Genomic DNA, 21,083 nt, shown 5'->3' on the forward strand with positions numbered 1-21,083 from the left:
GAGCAGCAGCTTTCCTGGAAGAGCCTCCCTGAGTGACTGTTCTTCCTTGCAGTTCATGTACTCGTGCCTGTAGGGTCGAAGTAGGCTTGCCATCCCACCTCATCATGTCCTCTCCGTGGTCACGCAGGTAGAACCATAGGGTGGCCCGTGGCGTGTATCCCCTTCTTTGAGCCAAAGGACGCTTATTCCTAACAGCTGAGACACTGCTCTGTCGAGGTGGGGAGTAGGACAGATCTTCTTTGAGTTGCTGGACCTCTTGGGATAGTTTCTCCACAGCAGAGACAAGCGAGGAAGAGATATTTGTGTCATAATCCCGGAGTCTATCTATCACCTCTGCCACCGTTGGTGTCTCGTCATCTTTCCAGGACATCACTGCCAATGAGTTTGCATGCGAAGATGGTGCGCTCCGTACAAACTTCCGCCACATGGGTCGTGTGCACTCGGCTTCATCTGGATCTTTGGATGACCGTTGATCATCCAGGTCACCATAAATCACCTCAAACACAGCTAATTCCCTGAGATACTGGATGCCTTTCTCCATAGTTGTCCATTTTCCTGGGCGATATGTAACATCTTCTTTAAAGGGATACCTTTCCTTCACTCCAGACAGGAGTCGCCTCCAGAGGCTGAGGGCTTGTGGTTTTTTTCCAATTGCTTTGTCAACGCCCCCTTCCCCAGAAAGGGATCCCAATTGTTTGGCTTCTTTTCCCTCTAGTTCCAGGCTACTGGCCCCATTATCCCAGCATCGGAGCAGCCAGGTGGCAATGTGCTCACCTGAACGACGGCTATAATCTTTTCACATATCTCGCAACTCGCTTAAGGACAGGGATCGGGTGGTCTCTATTTCATTTATTACTTCTCCCTCCTCTCCCCGCGATGGCCCTGGTTCTTCATCATCCCGTTCTAAACGAGTTGATGTCCGCTTCCAATATTTCGTCTTATGTATGGGGGCAACTGATACTGGTACGGGTTTATTTTCTGAGCTAGCTCCGGTACTTGTTGTGGGGGTTTGAGTGGCTGCAGTGCCTGTTGTCAGGGCTGGATTGTCTACAGTGCCAGTCACTTTGCATTTCAATCCAGAGACATTCTCTTCCCCCTGGGGGCACTGAATACTGTTGAGCAGGGCTCGGTATGCATGGGCCAGACCCCAGCACGTTGCAGTTATCTGTGTCTCTCTGGAGTTCCCAGCGTAACAACATACTTTCTCCAAATATTCTACTAGTTTTTTAGGATTCTGCACTTGCTCGGGGGTGAAACTCCAAAACACTGGGGGTGCCCACTGCCCTAGGTATTTGCCCATGCTATCCCACATGCCCTGCCACTCGTAACTATCAAGCCTCGGGGCAGATTTCTGGGTGATATTCTTAAGTTGCTTAGTCAAAACCAAAACAACATGCCCAAAAACTAACAATGACTGCACCTTAACCACCCAAGGATGTTCAAGATACAAAAACGTTGTTGTAACAAAGGCACAGACATCATAGAACAAAGTTGCAAAGGTATTATTCTGTATTTCCTCCATATAAAATCTCTCAGAGGAGGAGGTATAATTGCTAATTGCCTCAACAAGGTGGTATCCGAAGTACAGTAACGGTTTCAGCAAAAACCCCAAATACCAGATAAAGCTGAAAACGAGTGTTTGTATAACAAATCTCGTAGGCAAAACATTACTAATCACAGCAGAACACAGCAGACTCAAACAACCAACACCGATTTTTAACACCAACTGCAAAAAGGACAACATGGTGCTGGGACCAGCAGCTGTTGTTATCTCCAACCCTTGAGCCCCACGTTGGGCGCCAAAAAGACTGTCGTGGTTTAGCGGCAGCTCAGCCCCACACAGTCGCTCGCTCACTCCCCCACCGGTAGATCGGGGAGAGAATCAGAAGGGTAACGCTCGTGGGTTGGGATAAGAACAGTTTAATAATGAAAATTAAAAGAAACAACAGTAGAAATGCAATGTAAAGGAGAACAACGAGAGGCGCAAAGCCCCGGGGGAGGGGGAAAAGAAGGGAGGGGAGAGGGGGAACGAACCGCCGGAACAAACCGCACGCGCCGCAGCCGCTCGCCGCCCGCCGACCCGACGCCGCGCCGCCCGCGCGCTGCCACTGCCCCCCCTCAATATACTGGTCATGGTGTCACACGGTATGGAATGAACCTGCCATTGGCCAGTCGGGGTCAGCCGCCCCCACCATGGCCCTGCCCCTCCCAGCCCCCCCTGCCACGCCACGCGGCAGAGCGCGGGAAGCTGGAAAGGTAGCTGACCCCCACAGTGAGGAGAATTAACCCCTTCTCAGCCAAAACCAGCACAACGGGGATGAACTGGTAGGGAACTGGGATGTACTGGCATGGAACGGGGATGTATTGGGATGTACAGGAACGGAACTGGAATGTACTGCGATGTACTGGGATGTACTGGGAGCAAACTGGGATTTACTGGGATGTACTGGGAGGAAACTGGGATATACTGGGAGGCACTGGGAGGGAAGTGGGTGTCAACTGGGACATTCCAGTTTCCTCCCAGTACATCCCAGCTCCCTACCAGTGCAGCCCAGTACATCCCAGATCCCTCCCAGTACATCCCAGTTCCCTCCCAGTCCGTCCCAGTACATCCCAGTACATCCCAGTTCCCTCACAGTACATCCCAGTTCCCTCACAGTTCACACACAGTTCACTCCCAGTTCCATTCCAGTACATCCCAGTACATGCCACTTTCCTCCAAGTAAACCCCAGCTCCCTCCCACTACATCCAAGTTCCCTCCCACTTCCCTCTAAGTACATCCCAGTACTTCACAGTTCCCTCCCAGTACACCCCAGTACATCCCAGTTCCCTCCCAGTATGTCCCACTACATCCCAGTTCCCTCCCAGTCCATCCCAGTTCCCTCCCAGTAAATCCCAGTACTTCACAGTTCCCTCCCAGTTCTCTCCCAGTACATCCCAGTTCCCTCTAAGTACATCCCAATACTTCATAGTTCCCTCCCAGCACGTCCCAGTACGTCCCAGTTCCCCTCAGTACATAACACTTCCCTCCCAGTACATACCAGTACATCCCAGTGTCCTCACAGTACATCCCAGTTCCCTCCCAGTACATCCCACTTCTCTCCCAGTTCACTCTCAGTACACAACAGTTACCTCCCAGTACATCCCAGTACATCCCAGTAGATCCTGGTACATCCCAAATCCCTGCCAGTTCCACCCGGTACAACCCAGTACAAGCCTGTACATCCTAGTTCCTCCACAGTACATCCCAGGGCATCCCCGCACATTGTAGTGCCTCCCAGTACATCCCAGTTCCCTCCCAGTACTGGGAGGGACCTGGGATGTACTGGGAGGGAACTGGGACGTACTGGGAGGGAACTGGGACGTACTGGGAGGGAACTGGGATGTACTGGGATGTAATGGGACGGAACTGGGATGTATTGGGAGGCACTGGGAAAGAAGTGGTAGTGAACCGGGAGGGAACTGGGATGTACGGGGATGAACTGGTAGGAAACTGGGATGTACTGGCATGGAACGGGGATGTATTGGGATGTACAGGAACAGAACTGGAATGTACAGCGATGTATTGGCATGTACTGGGAGCGAGCTGGGATTTACTGGGATGTACTGGGAGGAAACTGGGATATACTGGGAGGAAACTGGAATATACTGGGAGGCATTGGGAGGGAAGTGGGTGTCAACTGGGACATCCCAGTTTCCTCCCAGTACATCCCAGTTCCCTACCAGTGCAGCCCAGTACATCCCAGTTCCCTCCCAGTCCGCCCCAATCCCCTCCCAGTACGTCCCAGTTCCCTGCCAGTATGTCCCAGTACATCCCAGTTCCCTCCCAGTACATACCAGTTCCCTCCCAGTACATCCCAGTTCCCTCCCAGTTCCCTCCCACTACATCCCAGTACATCCCAGTTCCCTCCCAGTACATACCAGTTCCCTCCCAGTACATCCCAGTTCACTCCCACTACATCCCAGTACTTCACAGTTCCATCCCAGTACATCCCAGTACGTCCCAGTTCCCCTCAGTACATAACACTTCCCTCCCAGTACATAACAGTACATCCCAGTGTCCTCACAGTACGTCCCAGTTCCCTCACAGTACATCCCAGTTTCCTCCCAGTACATCCCAGTTCCCTCCCTGTTCCTTCCCAGTACATAACAGTTACCTCCCAGTACATCCCAGTAGATCCTGGTACATCCCAAATCCCTGCCAGTTCCACCCGGTACAACCCAGTACAAGCCTGTACATCCTAGTTCCTCCACGGTACATCCCAGGGCATCCCCGCACATTGTAGTGCCTCCCAGTACATCCCAGTTCCCTCCCAGTACTGGGAGGGACCTGGGATGTACTGGGAGGGACCTGGGATATACTGGGAGGGAACTGGGATGTACTGGGATGTAATGGGACGGAACTGGGATGTATTGGGAGGCACTGGGAAAGAAGTGGTAGTGAACCGGGAGGGAACTGGGATGTACGGGGATGAACTGGTAGGAAACTGGGATGTACTGGCATGGAACGGGGATGTATTGGGATGTACAGGAACAGAACTGGAATGTACAGCGATGTATTGGCATGTACTGGGAGCGAGCTGGGATTTACTGGGATGTACTGGGAGGAAACTGGGATATACTGGGAGGAAACTGGAATATACTGGGAGGCATTGGGAGGGAAGTGGGTGTCAACTGGGACATCCCAGTTTCCTCCCAGTACATCCCAGTTCCCTACCAGTGCAGCCCAGTACATCCCAGTTCCCTCCCAGTCCGTCCCAATCCCCTCCCAGTACATCCCAGTTCCCTGCCAGTATGTCCCAGTACATCCCAGTTCCCTCCCAGTACATACCGGTTCCCTCCCAGTACATCCCAGTTCCCTCCCAGTACATCCGAGTTCCCTCCCAGTTCCCTCCCACTACATCCCAGTACATCCCAGTTCCCTCCCAGTACATCCCAGTTCCCTCCCAGTACATCCCAGTTCCCTCCCAGTACATCCCAGTACTTCACAGTTCCATCCCAGTACATCCCAGTACGTCCCAGTTCCCCTCAGTACATAACACTTCCCTCCCAGTACATAACAGTACATCCCAGTGTCCTCACAGTACGTCCCAGTTCCCTCACAGTACATCCCAGTTTCCTCCCAGTACATCCCAGTTCCCTCCCTGTTCCTTCCCAGTACATAACAGTTACCTCCCAGTACATCCCAGTACATCCCAGTAGATCCTGGTACATCCCAAATCCCTGCCAGTTCCACCCGGTACAACCCAGTACAAGCCTGTACATCCTAGTTCCTCCACGGTACATCCCAGGGCATCCCCGCACATTGTAGTGCCTCCCAGTACATCCCAGATCTCTCCCAGTACTGGGAGGGACCTGGGATGTACTGGGAGGGACCTGGGATGTACTGGGAGGGACCTGGGATATACTGGGAGGGAACTGGGATGTACTGGGATGTAATGGGACGGAACTGGGATGTATTGGGAGGCACTGGGAAAGAAGTGGTAGTGAACCGGGAGGGAACTGGGATGTACGGGGATGAACTGGTAGGAAACTGGGATGTACTGGCATGGAACGGGGATGTATTGGGATGTACAGGAACAGAACTGGAATGTACAGCGATGTATTGGCATGTACTGGGAGCGAGCTGGGATTTACTGGGATGTACTGGGAGGAAACTGGGATATACTGGGAGGAAACAGGAATATACTGGGAGGCATTGGGAGGGAAGTGGGTGTCAACTGGGACATTCCAGTTTCCTCCCAGTACATCCCAGTTCCCTACCAGTGCAGCCCAGTACATCCCAGTTCCCTCCCAGTCCGTCCCAATCCCCTCCCAGTACATCCCAGTTCCCTGCCAGTATGTCCCAGTACATCCCAGTTCCCTCCCAGTACATACCAGTTCCCTCCCACTACATCCCAGTTCCCTCCCACTACATCCCAGTACATCCCAGTTCCCTCCCAGTACATACCAGTTCCCTACCAGTACATCCCAGTTCCCTCCCGGTACATCCCAGTTCCCACCCAGTACATCCTACTACATACCAGTTCCCTCCCAGTTCACTCCCAGTACATCCCAGTACTTCACAGTTCCATCCCAGTACATCCCAGTACGTCCCAGTTCCCCTCAGGACATAACACTTCCCTCCCAGTACATAACAGTACATCCCAGTGTCCTCACAGTACGTCCCAGTTCCCTCCCAGTACATCCCAGTTCCCTCCTAGTTCCTTCCCAGTACATAACAGTTACCTCCCAGTACATCCCAGTAGATCCTGGTACATCCCAAATCCCTGCCAGTTCCACCCGGTACAACCCAGTACAAGCCTGTACATCCTAGTTCCTCCACGGTACATCCCAGGGCATCCCCGCACATTGTAGTGCCTCCCAGTACATCCCAGGTCCCTCCCAGTACTGGGAGGGACCTGGGATGTACTGGGAGGGACCTGGGATGTACTGGGAGGGACCTGGGATGTACTGGGATGTAATGGGACGGAACTGGGATGTAATGGGACGGAACTGGGAAAGAAGTGGTAGTGAACCGGGAGGGAATTGGGATGTACGGGGATGAACTGGTAGGGAACTGGGATGTACTGGGAGCAAACTGGGATTGACTGGGATGTACTGGGAGGAAACTGGGATATACTGGGAGGCACTGGGAGGGAAGTGGGTGTCAACTGGGACATTCCAGTTTCCTCCCAGTACATCCCAGTTCCCTACCAGTGCATCCCAGTACATCCCAGATCCCTCCCAGTACATCCCAGTTCCCTCCCAGTCCGTCCCAATCCCCTCCCAGTACATCCCAGTTCCCTGCCAGTATGTCCCAGTACATCCCAGTTCCCTCCCAGTAAATCCCAGTTCCCTCCCAGTACATCCTGGTACATCCCAGTTCCCACCCAGTACATCCTACTACATACCAGTTCCCTCCCAGTTCACTCCCACTACATCCCAGTACTTCACAGTTCCCTCCCAGTACATCCCAGTACGTCCCAGTTCCCCTCAGTACATAACACTTCCCTCCCAGTATATAACAGTACATCCCAGTGTCCTCACAGTACGTTCCAGTTCCCTCACAGTACATCCCAGTTCCCTACCAGTACATCCCAGTTCCCTCCCTGTTCCTTCCCAGTACATAACAGTTACCTCCCAGTACATCCCAGTACATCCCAGTAGATCCTGGTACATCCCAAATCCCTGCCAGTTCCACCCGGTACAACCCAGTACAAGCCTGTACATCCTAGTTCCTCCACAGTACATCCCAGGGCATCCCCGCACATTGTAGTGCCTCCCAGTACATCCCAGTTCCCTCCCAGTACTGGGAGGGACCTGGGATGTACTGGGAGGGACCTGGGATGTACTGGGAGGGACCTGGGATGTACTGGGAGGGACCTGGGATGTACTGGGAGGGACCTGGGATGTGCTGGGAGGGACCTGGGATGTGCTGGGATGTAATGGGACGGAACTGGGATGTAATGGGACGGAACTGGGAAAGAAGTGGTAGTGAACCGGGAGGGAATTGGGATGTACGGGGATGAACTGGTAGGAAACTGGGATGTACTGGCATGGAACGGGGATGTATTGGGATGGACAGGAACGGAACTGGAATGTACGGCGATGTATTGGGATGTACTGGGAGCGAACTGGGATTTACTGGGATGTACTGGGAGGAAACTGGGATATACTAGGAGGAAACTGGGAGGGAAGTGGGTGTCAACTGGGACATTCCAGTTTCCTCCCAGTACATCCCAGTTCCCTACCAGTGCAGCCCAGTACATCCCAGATCCCTCCCAGTCCCTCCCAGTACATCCCAGTACATCCCAGTTCCCTCACAGTACATCCCAGTTCCCTCCCAGTTCACACACAGTTCACTCCCAGTTCCATTCCAGTACATCCCAGTACATGCCAGTTGCCTCCCAGTTTCCTCTAAGTACATCCCAGTACTTTAAAGTTCCCTCCCAGTACATCCCAGTTCCCTCCCAGTACACCCCAGTACTTCACAGTTCACTCCCACTACATCCCAGTACGTCCCAGTTCCCCCTTGGTACATAACACTTCCCTCCCAATACATCCAAGTTCCCTCCCAGTACATCCCAATCCCCTCCCAGTACATCCCAGTTCCCTGCCAGTATGTCACAGTACATCCCAGTTCCCTCCCAGTACATACCAGTTCCCTCCCAGTACATCCCAGTTCCCTACCAGTTCCCTCCCACTACATCCCAGTTCCCTCCCAGTACATACCAGTTCCCTCCCAGTACATCCCAGTACATCCTGGTACATCCCAGTTCCCACCCAGTACATCCTACTACATACCAGTTCCCTCCCAGTTCACTCCCAGTACATCCCAGTACTTCACAGTTCCCTCCCAGTACATCCCAGTACGCACCAGTTCCCCTCAGTACATAACACTTCCCTCCCAGTACATACCAGTACATCCCAGTGTCCTCACAGTACGTCCCAGTTCCCTCCCAGTACATCCCAGTTCCCTCCCTGTTCCTTCCCAGTACACAACAGTTACCTCCCAGTACATCCCAGTACATCCCAGTAGATCCTGGTACATCCCAAATCCCTGCCAGTTCCACCCGGTACAACCTAGTACAAGCCTGTACATCCTAGTTCCTCCACAGTACATCCCAGGGCATCCCCGCACATTGTAGTGCCTCCCAGTACATCCCAGGTCCCTCCCAGTACTGGGAGGGACCTGGGATGTACTGGGAGGGAACTGGGATGTACTGGGATGTAATGGGACGGAACTGGGATGTAATGAGACGGAACTGGGAAAGAAGTGGTAGTGAACCGGGAGGGAATTGGGATGTACGGGGATGAACTGGTAGGGAACTGGGATGTACTGGCATGGAACGGGGATGTATTGGGATGTACAGGAACAGAACTGGAATGTACAGCGATGTATTGGCATGTACTGGCAGCGAGCTGGGATTTACTGGGATGTACTGGGAGGAAACTGGGATGTACTGGGAGGAAACTGGGATATACTGGGAGGAAACTGGGATATACTGGGAGGAAACTGGGATATACTGGGAGGCATTGGGAGGGAAGTGGGTGTCAACTGGGACATTCCAGTTTCCTCCCAGTACATCCCAGTTCCCTACCAGTGCAGCCCAGTACATCCCAGTTCCCTCCCAGTCCGTCCCAATCCCCTCCCAGTACATCCCAGTTCCCTGCCAGTATGTCCCAGTAAATCCCAGTTCCCTCCCAGTACATACCAGTTCCCTCCCAGTACATCCTGGTACATCCCAGTTCCCACCCAGTACATCCTACTACATACCAGTTCCCTCCCAGTTCACTCCCAGTACATCCCAGTACTTCACAGTTCCCTCCCAGTACATCCCAGTACGTCCCACTTCCCCTCAGTACATAACACTTCCCTCCCAGTACATAACAGTACATCCCAGTGTCCTCACAGTACGTCCCAGTTCCCTCACAGTACATCCCAGTTCCCTACCAGTACATCCCAGTTCCCTCCCTGTTCCTTCCCAGTACATAACAGTTACCTCCCAGTACATCCCAGTTCCCTCCCTGTTCCTTCCCAGTACATAACAGTTACCTCCCAGTACATCCCAGTAGATCCTGGTACATCCCAAATCCCTGCCAGTTCCACCCGGTACAACCCAGTACAAGCCTGTACATCCTAGTTCCTCCACAGTACATCCCAGGGCATCCCCGCACATTGTAGTGCCTCCCAGTACATCCCAGCTCCCTCCCAGTACTGGGAGGGACCTGGGATGTACTGGGAGGGACCTGGGATGTACTGGGATGTAATGGGACGGAACTGGGATGTAATGGGACGGAACTGGGAAAGAAGTGGTAGTGAACCGGGAGGGAATTGGGATGTACGGGGATGAACTGGTAGGGAACTGGGATGTACTGGCATGGAACAGGGATGTATTGGGATGTACAGGAACGGAACTGGAATGTACTGGGATGTACTGGGATGTACTGGGAGCAAACTGGGATTTACTGGGATGTACTGGGAGGAAACTGGGATATACTGGGAGGCACTGGGAGGGAAGTGGGTGTCAACTGGGACATTCCAGTTTCCTCCCAGTACATCCCAGTTCCCAACCAGTGCAGCCCAGTACATCCCAGTTCCCTCACAGTACATCCCAGTTCCCTCACAGTTCACACACAGTTCACTCCCAGTTCCATTCCAGTACATCCCAGTACATGCCACTTTCCTCCAAGTAAATCCCAGTTCCCTCCCACTACATCCAAGTTCCCTCCCACTTCCCTCTAAGTACATCCCAGTACTTCACAGTTCACTCCCAGTACATCCCAGTTCCCCCTCGGTACATAACAGTTCCCTCCCAGTACACCCCAGTACATCCCAGTTCCCTCCCAGTATGTCCCACTACATCCCAGTTCCCTCCCAGTACATACCAGTTCCCTCCCACTAAATCCCAATTCCCAACACTTTCCACCCAGTCCATCCCAGTTCCCTCCCAGTACATACCAGTTCCCTCTAAGTACATCCCAGTACTTCACAGTTCCCTCCCAGTACATCCCAGTTCCCTCTAAGTACATCCCAATACTTCATAGTTCCCTCCCAGCACGTCCCAGTACGTCCCAGTTCCCCTCAGTACATAACACTTCCCTCCCAGTACATACCAGTACATCCCAGTGTCCTCACAGTACATCCCAGTTCCCTCCCAGTACATCCCAGTTCCCTCCCAGTTCACTCCCAGTACACAACAGTTACCTCCCAGTACATCCCAGTACATCCTGGTACATCCCAAATCCCTGCCAGTTCCACCCGGTACAACCCAGTACAAGCCTGTACATCCTAGTTCCTCCACAGTACATCCCAGGGCATCCCCGCACATTGAAGTGCCTCCCAGTACATCCCTGTTCCCAACCAGTGCAGCCCAGATCCCTCCCAGTCTGTCCCAGTACGTCCCAGTACATCCCAGTTCCCTCACAGTACATCCCAGTTCCCTCACAGTTCACACACAGTTCACTCCCAGTTCCATTCCAGTACATCCCAGTACATGCCACTTTCCTCCAAGTAAATCCCAGTTCCCTCCCACTTCCCTCTAAGTACATCCCAGTACTTCACAGTTCACTCCCAGTACATCCCAGTTCCCCCTCGGTACATAACAATTCCCTCCCAGTACACCCCAGTACATCCCAGTTCCCTCCCAGTATGTCCCACTACATCCCAGTTCCCTCCCAGTCCATCCCAGTTCCCTCCCAGTAAATCCCAATTCCCAACACTTTCCACCCAGTACATCCCAGTTCCCTCCCAGTACATCCCAGTTCCCTCTAAGTACATCCCAGTACTTCACAGTTCCCTCCCAGTTCACTCCCAGTACACAACAGTTACCTCCCAGTACATCCCAGTACATCCTAGTAGATACTAGGACATTTCAAATCCCTGCCAGTTCCACCCGGTACAACCCAGTACAAGCCTGTACATCCTAGTTCCTCCACAGTACATCCCTGTGCATCCCCGCACATTGTAGTGCCTTCCAGTACATCCCAGGTCCCTCCCAGTTCACTCCCAGTACACAACAGTTACCTCCCAGTAAATCCCAGTAGATCCTGGTACATCCCAAATCCCTGCCAGTTCCACCCGGTACAACCCAGTACAAGTCTGTACATCCTAGTTCCTCCACGGTACATCCCAGGACATCCCCGCACATTGTAGTGCCTCCCAGTACATCCCAGCTCCCTCCCAGTACTGGGAGGGAACTGGGATGTACTGAGAGGGAACTGGGATGTACTGGGATGTAATGGGACGGAACTGGGATGTATTGGGAGGCACTGGGAAAGAAGTGGTAGTGAACCGGGAGGGAACTGGGATGTACGGGGATGAACTGGTAGGAAACTGGGATGTACTGGCATGGAACGGGGATGTATTGGGATGTACAGGAACAGAACTGGAATGTACTGCGATGTACTGGGAGCAAACTGGGATTTACTGGGATGTACTGGGAGGAAACTGGGATATACTGGGAGGAAACTGGGATATACTGGGAGGCATTGGGAGGGAAGTGGGTGTCAACTGGGACATTCCAGTTTCCTCCCACTACATCCCAGTTCCCTACCAGTGCAGCCCAGTACATCCCAGTTCCCTCCCAATCCGTCCCAATCCCCTCCCAGTACATCCCAGTTCCCTGCCAGTACGTCCCAGTACATCCCAGTTCCCTCACAGTACATCCCAGTTCCCTCCCAGTACATACCAGTTCCCTCCCAGTTCCCTCCCACTACATCCCAGTACATCCCAGTTCCCTCCCGGTACATCCCAGTTCCCACCCAGTACATCCTACTACATACCAGTTCCCTCCCAGTTCACTCCCAGTACATCCCAGTACGTCCCAGTTCCCCTCAGTACATAACACTTCCCTCCCAGTACATACCAGTACATCCCAGTGTCCTCACAGTACGTCCCAGTTCCCTCACAGTACATCCCAGTTCCCTACCAGTACATCCCAGTTACCTCCCCGTTCCTTCCCAGTACATAACAGTTACCTCCCAGTACATCCCAGTACATCCCAGTAGATCCTGGTACATCCCAAATCCCTGCCAGTTCCACCCGGTACAACCCAGTACAAGCCTGTACATCCTAGTTCCTCCACGGTACATCCCAGGGCATCCCCGCACATTGTAGTGCCTCCCAGTACATCCCAGCTCCCTCCCAGTACTGGGAGTACGTACTGGGAGGGACCTGGGATGTACTGGGAGGGACCTGGGATGTACTGGGAGGGACCTGGGATGTACTGGGACGGACCTGGGATGTACTGGGACGGACCTGGGATGTACTGGGACGGACCTGGGATGTACTGGGACGGACCTGGGATGTACTGGGACGGACCTGGGATGTACTGGGACGGACCTGGGATGTACTGGGACGGACCTGGGATGTACTGGGATGTAATGGGACGGAACTGGGAAAGAAGTGGTAGTGAACCGGGAGGGAATTGGGATGTACGGGGATGAACTGGTAGGGAACTGGGATGTACTGGCATGGAACAGGGATGTATTGGGATGTACAGGAACGGAACTGGAATGTACTGCGATGTACTGGCATGTACTGGGAGCAAACTGGGATTTACTGGGATGTACTGGGAGGAAACTGGGATATACTGGGAGGCACTGGGAGGGAAGTGGGTGTCAACTGGGACATTCCAGTTTCCTCCCAGTACATCCCAGTTCCCAACCAGTGCAGCCCAGTACATCCCAGTTCCCTCCCAGTCCGTCCCAGTCCATCCCAGTTCCCTCACAGTACATCCCAGTTCCCTCACAGTACATCCCAGTTCCCTCACAGTACATCCCAGTTCCCTCACAGTACATCCCAGTTCCCTCACAGTACATCCCAGTTCCCTCACAGTACATCCCAGTTCCCTCACAGTACATCCCAGTTCCCTCACAGTACATCCCAGTTCCCTCACAGTTCACACACAGTTCACTCCCAGTTCCATTCCAGTACATCCCAGTACATGCCACTTTCCTCCAAGTAAATCCCAGTTCCCTCCCACTACATCCAAGTTCCCTCCCACTTCCCTCTAAGTACATCCCAGTACTTCACAGTTCACTCCCAGTACATCCCAGTTCCCCCTCGGTACATAACAGTTCCCTCCCAGTACACCCCAGTACATCCCAGTTCCCTCCCAGTATGTCCCACTACATCCCAGTTCCCTCCCACTAAATCCCAATTCCCAACACTTTCCACCCAGTCCATCCCAGTTCCCCCCCAGTACATACCAGTTCCCTCTAAATACATCCCAGTACTTCACAGTTCCCTCCCAGTTCCCTCCCAGTTCCCTCTAAGTACATCCCAATACTTCATAGTTCCCTCCCAGCATGTCCCAGTACGTCCCAGTTCCCCTCAGTACATAACACTTCCTTCCCAGTACATACCAGTACATCCCAGTGTCCTCACAGTACATCCCAGTTCCCTACCAGTACATCCCAGTTCACTCCCAGTACACAACAGTTACCTCCCAGTACATCCCAGTAGATCCTGGTACATCCCAAATCCCTGCCAGTTCCACCCGGTACAACCCAGTACAAGCCTGTACATCCTAGTTCCTCCACAGTACATCCCAGGGCATCCCCGCACATTGTAGTGCCTCCCAGTACATCCCAGTTCCCAACCAGTGCAGCCCAGATCCCTCCCAGTCTGTCCCAGTACGTCCCAGTACATCCCAGTTCCCTCACAGTACATCCCAGTTCCCTCACAGTTCACACACAGTTCACTCCCAGTTCCATTCCAGTACAGCCCAGTACATGCCACTTTCCTCCAAGTAAATCCCAGTTCCCTCCCACTACATCCAAGTTCCCTCCCACTTCCCTCTAAGTACATCCCAGTACTTCACAGTTCACTCCCAGTACATCCCAGTTCCCCCTCGGTACATAACAGTTCCCTCCCAGTACACCCCAGTACATCCCAGTTCCCTCCCAGTATGTCCCACTACATCCCAGTTCCCTCCCAGTCCATCCCAGTTCCCTCCCAGTAAATCCCAAACCCAACACTTTCCACCCAGTACATCCCAGTTCCCTCCCAGTACATCCCAGTTCCCTCCCAGTACAACCCAGTAGATCCTGGTACGTCCCCGTTCCCCGCACTGTACGTCCCCGTTCCCCGCACTGTACGTCCCCGTTCCCCGCACTGTACTGGGAGGACAACCGAGCCTGCGCAGTGACTGACATAGGGAACGAGCAAGTTTGTACCAATCAGCAGACAGGACAATAATGAATATGTATGAGTATGTGAAATTTTCATCTATAAATTGTACGGGAAAGGTGCGTGAGGTACGCACGCCAGGAAGAGCGATCCCCCGTGCATCCGGCGCCGTGAATATAGAATGCCTGCTCTTTAATACTAAATTGGTGTTGAGGAGTCGTTTCCGATTTTAACGCGTTTTTCGGTAACACAGGGAGTCAGATCAAGAGAGCCAGAGAACAACAAAACACCGACAGGCTACAGGACAGAGCAGGAGGAATAAAAAAAAAAAAAAAAACGGAGCCAGAGCCAGGCAGAGAGAGGCGGAGAAAGAAAAAGGAGCCACAGGCTACAGGACAGAGAGAGGGAGGACTGAAAAGACGGGGAGGCAGGGAGACACTCAGAGCGAGACGGAGAAAGAAGGTGCGGGGGGGGCGCAAAAAAAAATAATTTTGCAGCAGGTAAGGAAAGAGAGGGGGCCGGGGGAGAGACAGGGAGGGCCCAGGACGCACAAGAGAGGCAACGGGGCCCCAGTGGCCCAGGACTCACCGCGACTCTCGCTCTCAGCGCTGCTGGCACAATTTAGCCGTTCAGATGCTTCTTTCCCCTCCTCTCCTCCCTGCCTCTTCTGCAGCTCCAGACTCTAGGCCGTCCTCCACCTGAAGAGAATACGTGGGTGTCTTACAGCTCTTACCAGATGAGGCTTCCTAGGCACGTAGCCTAGCTTGCTCGTGCACTACACGCCCGTACCCAACTCCGGGTTACGCGTACAGACCCTACGGTGCACGTTGGTGGCCTGGCCCGCTGCGGGCTATGAAGGGGGATCCTTCCTCCCCCACCTGCATGGACAGGCTCTCTCTTGCCTGCGGCAGGAAGGCAGCTGGCAGCCAGAGCACCTTCAGTTTCTTCTTCTTTACCTTTCGTTGGCGTCTCCAGCTTCAGCCGAGGCAGCTCCTGTCCGCAGCCGGGAAGGGCTTTGTCTATCCCTTATCGGCCCTGCGCTGCGAGGACGGCGAGGACGGGCAGAGAGAAGCCACGCGAGCCTGAGACGGCCACAGGCAACGGCATCCCCGGGGGAAGGACAGACAACCACGTCCTCAGCACGGTCTCTGGGAGAGGGAAAGAAGAAACAGTGACCGTCATTACCGTCGATCGACCCTGGCCAAAGCCTCTCCTTCCGCAGGGGCTTCTGGACACACCGCTCCCTCCCCACGCTACTGCTAAGGGCCCCTGCGCCAAGGGGGAATCCAGTGCGCTTGAGGGACGGCTTGCTGCCTTCACGACAGGGCCTGGGGGCGGCCTAAGGCTATGCAGCACGCTTATGGGGAGGTGCCGGAGCTGGGGGCAGGCGCACGGGGCAAGGGGGGCCAGGGGAGGCTGAGCGGGACCTCCGGTGGGCCGGGGAGGCGGCCATCATCTGCGCCCTGGGCACGGGGAAAAGGTCATCGTCCTCCTCCTTTCCCTCTTCCCTTCTGTCAGCTCCCGGGGAACTCACCGCTTCTCGAGAAGCGGCCGCACCCGCAAGCCCCCAGTAATCAACACGAAGCCAACCCCAAAAATACACCTCGCGTACCGTACGCGGCACGGCCGCCCGGCACCCGAGCGCCGGAAGACCGCGCCTCCCGCCATGCCCGGCGAACCACGTGACAGGGCCGGCAGCCACTGCGCCAGGCATACAGCTCCCGGCATGCTCTGCGGCACAACCCGGCCGCCCGGCAGCCGCAAGGACTACAGCTCCCGGCATGCTCTGCGGCACAACCCGGCCGCCCGGCGGCCGGTTTGATGCGGAGCCACCCAGCATCCCTGCGAGCACAGCTGCAGGCGCAACAGCAGTTACGCAGCCACAACTAGGCACTAAACAAAGGCTTTCCAACACTGGAGGTCTAGAACAGGTAGACATTAGCACAGAAGCACAAGGGGCTCCGTCACCCTGCACAAATCTCCCCGTGCCTACACACGCACACGTTCAGAAGTTAGTTATCAGAAAACGCCCGACTCAGCCATTTGCCACAGTCAAGAGACTCACGACATGATAACACGACATGACACGCGAGGTGGGCTCAGAGTTTTAAGGCAAGAAATACCTCCCACGCCCCCCACCCGAGATCTTTCAGGGTCCACACCTGCCATCGCCCCGCACCAAACCTACCCGGCCAAAGGCTTTCAGGTGGCCCGAAACACTGTACACAGAAAATAACCAGGGACAGACCTGCATTGTTCGGAAGCGAACGATGCCCGACCGGGGCTCCTCTGCGGGGCACGGAGCCCCCCGGCCCCGCCCGGAGACACACACCCGCCCCCCGCTGCCCGAACTCACCCACCAGCGCTCTCCGGCCCCCGGACACGGCCGCGCTGCTCTCTCAGGCGGCTGCCGCAGGCGAGGCTCGGGCACCGCCAGGCCTCCAGGCGTCCCGAGGGGCTGCCGGCCACCGCAGGGGATGGCTGCCGGCGGCCGGACCGCCGCGGCGCTCCCCGCCCAGCTCCGAGCAGGCTCCGCCGGCCGCGGGCTTCCCACGCCGGGCCGCAGAGGGGCCCCGGCACCGCACAGGGACGCCTCGCGACCCGGCCGCCACACGCACCGGCCCTTCGGCCTCCACACGCACCGCTCCCGCCCCCGCTCCGACGCGCCGCGCACGCGCCACCGGAAGCCCGAGCCCCGCGGGGCGGCCCTTAAAGGGCGGCCGGAAGGAACGGCCCCCACCGGCCCCGCCACCGCGCCCAGCCGGTGAGCGCCAGCGCCCCCTGCTGGCCGGGCCGCGCTCAGCTCGCGAGGGCGCCGAGGGCCGGGCGGGGCGGGACGCGCCGGCTCGGGGCCAGCGCCTTCTCGGGGCGAGCGGGAAACCCCTGCGGGCCCCGGTCACGGCCGGGCACAGCCGCGCGCCCTCCGAGAGCTGCTGAACGGGGCTGCCGCTCGTGACACATACCGAGCCGTCTGCGACGGGAGCGGGCAGAGGAGGAAGGGGCCGGCGGCCGCGGCGCCCTGGCCCCAGGCGGGGGGGGGGGGCTGGGGCCCGGGGGGCCGCCCCCCTACTCACAGTTCCCTCACAGTTCCCTCACAGTTCCCTCACAGTTCCCTCACAGTTCCCTCACAGTTCCCTCACAGTTCCCTCACAGTTCCCTCACAGTTCCCTCACAGTTCCCTCACAGTTCCCTCACAGTTCCCTCACAGTTCCCTCACAGTTCCCTCACAGTTCCCTCACAGTTCCCTCACAGTTCCCTCACAGTTCCCTCACAGTTCCCTCACAGTTCCCTCACAGTTCCCTCACAGTTCCCTCACAGTTCCCTCACAGTTCCCTCACAGTTCCCTCACAGTTCCCTCACAGTTCCCTCACAGTTCCCTCACAGTTCCCTCACAGTTCCCTCACAGTTCCCTCACAGTTCCCTCACAGTTCCCTCACAGTTCCCTCCATGGACAGAACCGGGACCTACTGTGAGGCACTGGGAAAGAAGTGGGAGGAAGCCGGGACAGACCAATATAGCCCAGTATGGACTAGACCAATATAGCCCAGTATGGACTAGACCAATATAGCCCAGTATGGACTGGAGGGAACTGCGAGGGAACCGCGAGAGAACCCCACAGAACAAACCATGGGGCACGAGAAGGCAGAGAATTAAGAATTAGGGACAGGGAGCCAGAAAAAAAAAAAGAAAAAAACCAAAGGGAGACAGAGAGCAAAAGGAATCGCAATGCGTACGGAGAGAAGAGAGAAACAATTCTAGCATAGGGTCACGGGGGAGCCAGGGACAGCAAGATGGAGAAAGGACAGAAGCTACAGGCTACAGGGCAGAGAGGGAAGAATTAATGAATAGACACAGAGAGATGGGCAGAAAGACATGGAGAAAGGCTAAAGATCACACGGCCTACAGGGAAGAGAGAAGAGAGGGAGGAATTTTAAAAACAGGGGCAAGAAGCCAGAGAGAGGGAGAGAGAAGCAACAATAAAATGGGGACAAGCCACAGGGCAGCGAGGAGGGAATCAATGAATAAGAACACGAGACCAAAGAGAACACAATGTAGAATGGAAAAAAGGAACAGCGGCCTACAGGGAAGGAGGAATTAAAGATCAGGGACTGGGAGGCAGACAGAGACACATGAAGAAACAAGTGAAAAAAAAGAAAAAAACAAACCAACAGCAATGGGCTACAAAGACAGAGAGGGAGGAAATGAGGAAATAAAACGTCGCAGCAAGGAGCTGGACAGAGAGAGATGAGGACAAACAAATAGCACGGGTCCACGTGACAGAGAACGTGGAATTAGAACACAGAGAGAGGGAGCCGGACAGAGAGAGAGGCCGAGAGAAACATCTAGACAGGCTACAGCGGGCAGAGGCAGGAATTAAAACCTAGGGACAGGGAGCTGGACAGAGAGAGATGGAGGTCACAGGGAACAGCGGTGGCTGCAGGAAGAACAGGAATTCATGAATAGGGAAAGGGAGCTGGACAGAGAAGAACTCAGAAAGGCAAGAACAGTAGCAGGGTACAGAGCAGAGAAGACGAATTAAAAAGCACGGGGGGAGCGTTGAGGCAGACAGAGAGAGATTAAGAAAAAAGTCACGGGCTACGTGGCAAAGCAGGAGGAATTCAGAAACGAGGATGGGAACCAAGGGAGAGTGTGCTGGTGAAGGATAACGGGCATTAAAAGTGAGGGACGGGGAGCTGGGAAAAGCGAGGCAGAGAAAAACAGAATCACAGAGAGAATCACACAAAGCCAAAAAAGAAGAAACTGAACAACAGGAACAGGTGTAACCAAAGCGATGAAATCAACCAACCAGAGACGGTGTTCCATTACGGGAACATGGAGCGTACCAATCAGCGCACCTGTCGATCTGCATTTTAGTGCCTAGGCGATCGTTAATGTCAGCAGAACAACAGACAACATGCTTCTGTCAGAAAAGGATGACAAAACGCGGTTTCGCTTAGCGGACTGAGAAAACTAGCCAAGACTGCCAAGAGTAAGAGCCGAGAAGCTAAAAGGTAATTCCGGCAGGGGGAGATCGCGACCACCGACTCACAGACCACCACCGACCCAAGTAACACCACCTACTCAGAAGAGAACAACGGAAGAGGACAACCGAGCCTGCGCAGTGATTGACATACGGAACGAGCAAGTTTGTACCCATCGCTAGACAAGACAATAATGACTATGTATGAGTATGTAAAATTTTCATCTACAAATTGTACAGGAAAGGTGCGTGAGGTACGCACGCCAGGAGGAGCGATCCCCCGTGCATCCGGCGCCGTGAATATAGAATGCCTGCTCTTTAATACTAAATTGGTGTTGAGGAGTCGTTTCCGATTTTAACGCGTTTTTCGGTAACAGTTTTGGCACCCCAGGTGGGAACCTGCTTTTGAATCTCGACGGATCCGTGGGATCGTGGGACCTGCAGCCGGCCCCGAGGAATTCTCCGGGAGAGCTTCCGATCCCCGGGCCAGAGAATTCTGAGCAAGATCCCCTGGATTGAGGTAAACAAGGCATTCTTTGAAGAAGAAACTTAGGTAGAATAATACGTGGGGTTAGTTTCCCACATAGGATAGGATAGCGGGTTTGAGTCCCACAGGCCTGCCCGTAAGGCGCGGCGAAAGCCACGCAGGGTCGGGGCCAAGAGGTGCCTCGGTTGGTAAGTCTCTGCTAGGCGAAAGCCTGTGGAGCGGGACCCGAGGGTAGGGGAGTCTTCAACAGGGGGTTGAAGTCTCCAGGGATATCTAGCAGGGGGCTACAGATCCCAGTGGCAGATTTCCAGTGAGACCTCTAACGGGGGTTGGAGTCCCTCTGACTAGTAGTTGTGATAGTGCACTATCACAACTACTAGTCGACTGGGAGACGGGAGCATTACTGAGTAGGAAACCTATCCCACAGAGAACACCTTTGCGATGTATTTTGAAGCACTGGAAAGACGTCGGGGGCGGTGACCCACTAACTCGGAAACCATTAATTGAATATTGCAATCATTGGTGGCCAACGTATCAATTGGAAGGTGGGCACAAATGGCCAGAACACGAGACATTGCAATATCGTACCATCTTGCAATTAATGTTGTTTTGTAAAAAGGGAAGGCAAATGGGAAGAAGTGGCATATGTTGATTTGTTCTTTACACCGTGGAATCATCCCGAGCAGCAGAAACAGCGTGAGGTATGTCCACAAGATTCTACGGCAATGTTTCTGAAAAGAGGAAAACGTGGTGAGAACTTGAAAGAGTGTTGCTCTACTTGTGATACTGGATACTTCGCTTGATGAAACTGACAAGAAAATAGTATGGAATACAGCCAGAAGGCAGGTGCAGGGAGCACATGCTAACAGGAATTTACAGAGAACAATGAATAAGAATTGTCCATCTACAAATCCCGAGTGGGACCCTAATCAGCCAGGACCCAGGGGAATGTTGACTAGATGTCAGAGAGAGATTTTATTTGGAGTAAGACAAGCAA

General features: G+C 54.4%; 1 long non-coding RNA gene across 1 annotated transcript in view; it reads right to left on the bottom strand.

The window, feature by feature from the left end:
• The window catches only part of LOC142049555 (uncharacterized), a 106,053-nt gene that overhangs the window by 74,623 nt on the left and 10,347 nt on the right, over positions 1–21,083 (bottom strand). The window contains exons 5-6 of the long non-coding RNA XR_012657751.1: positions 15,575–15,766; positions 15,207–15,316 (exon numbers count right to left, since the gene is read on the bottom strand). This is a non-coding gene — a long non-coding RNA (uncharacterized LOC142049555). The remainder of the gene's footprint in view (positions 1–15,206; positions 15,317–15,574; positions 15,767–21,083) is intronic.

Source organism: Phalacrocorax aristotelis, chromosome W (assembly GCF_949628215.1).
Source record: "Phalacrocorax aristotelis chromosome W, bGulAri2.1, whole genome shotgun sequence".
In the NCBI taxonomy this organism is placed as follows: domain Eukaryota; kingdom Metazoa; phylum Chordata; class Aves; order Suliformes; family Phalacrocoracidae; genus Phalacrocorax; species Phalacrocorax aristotelis.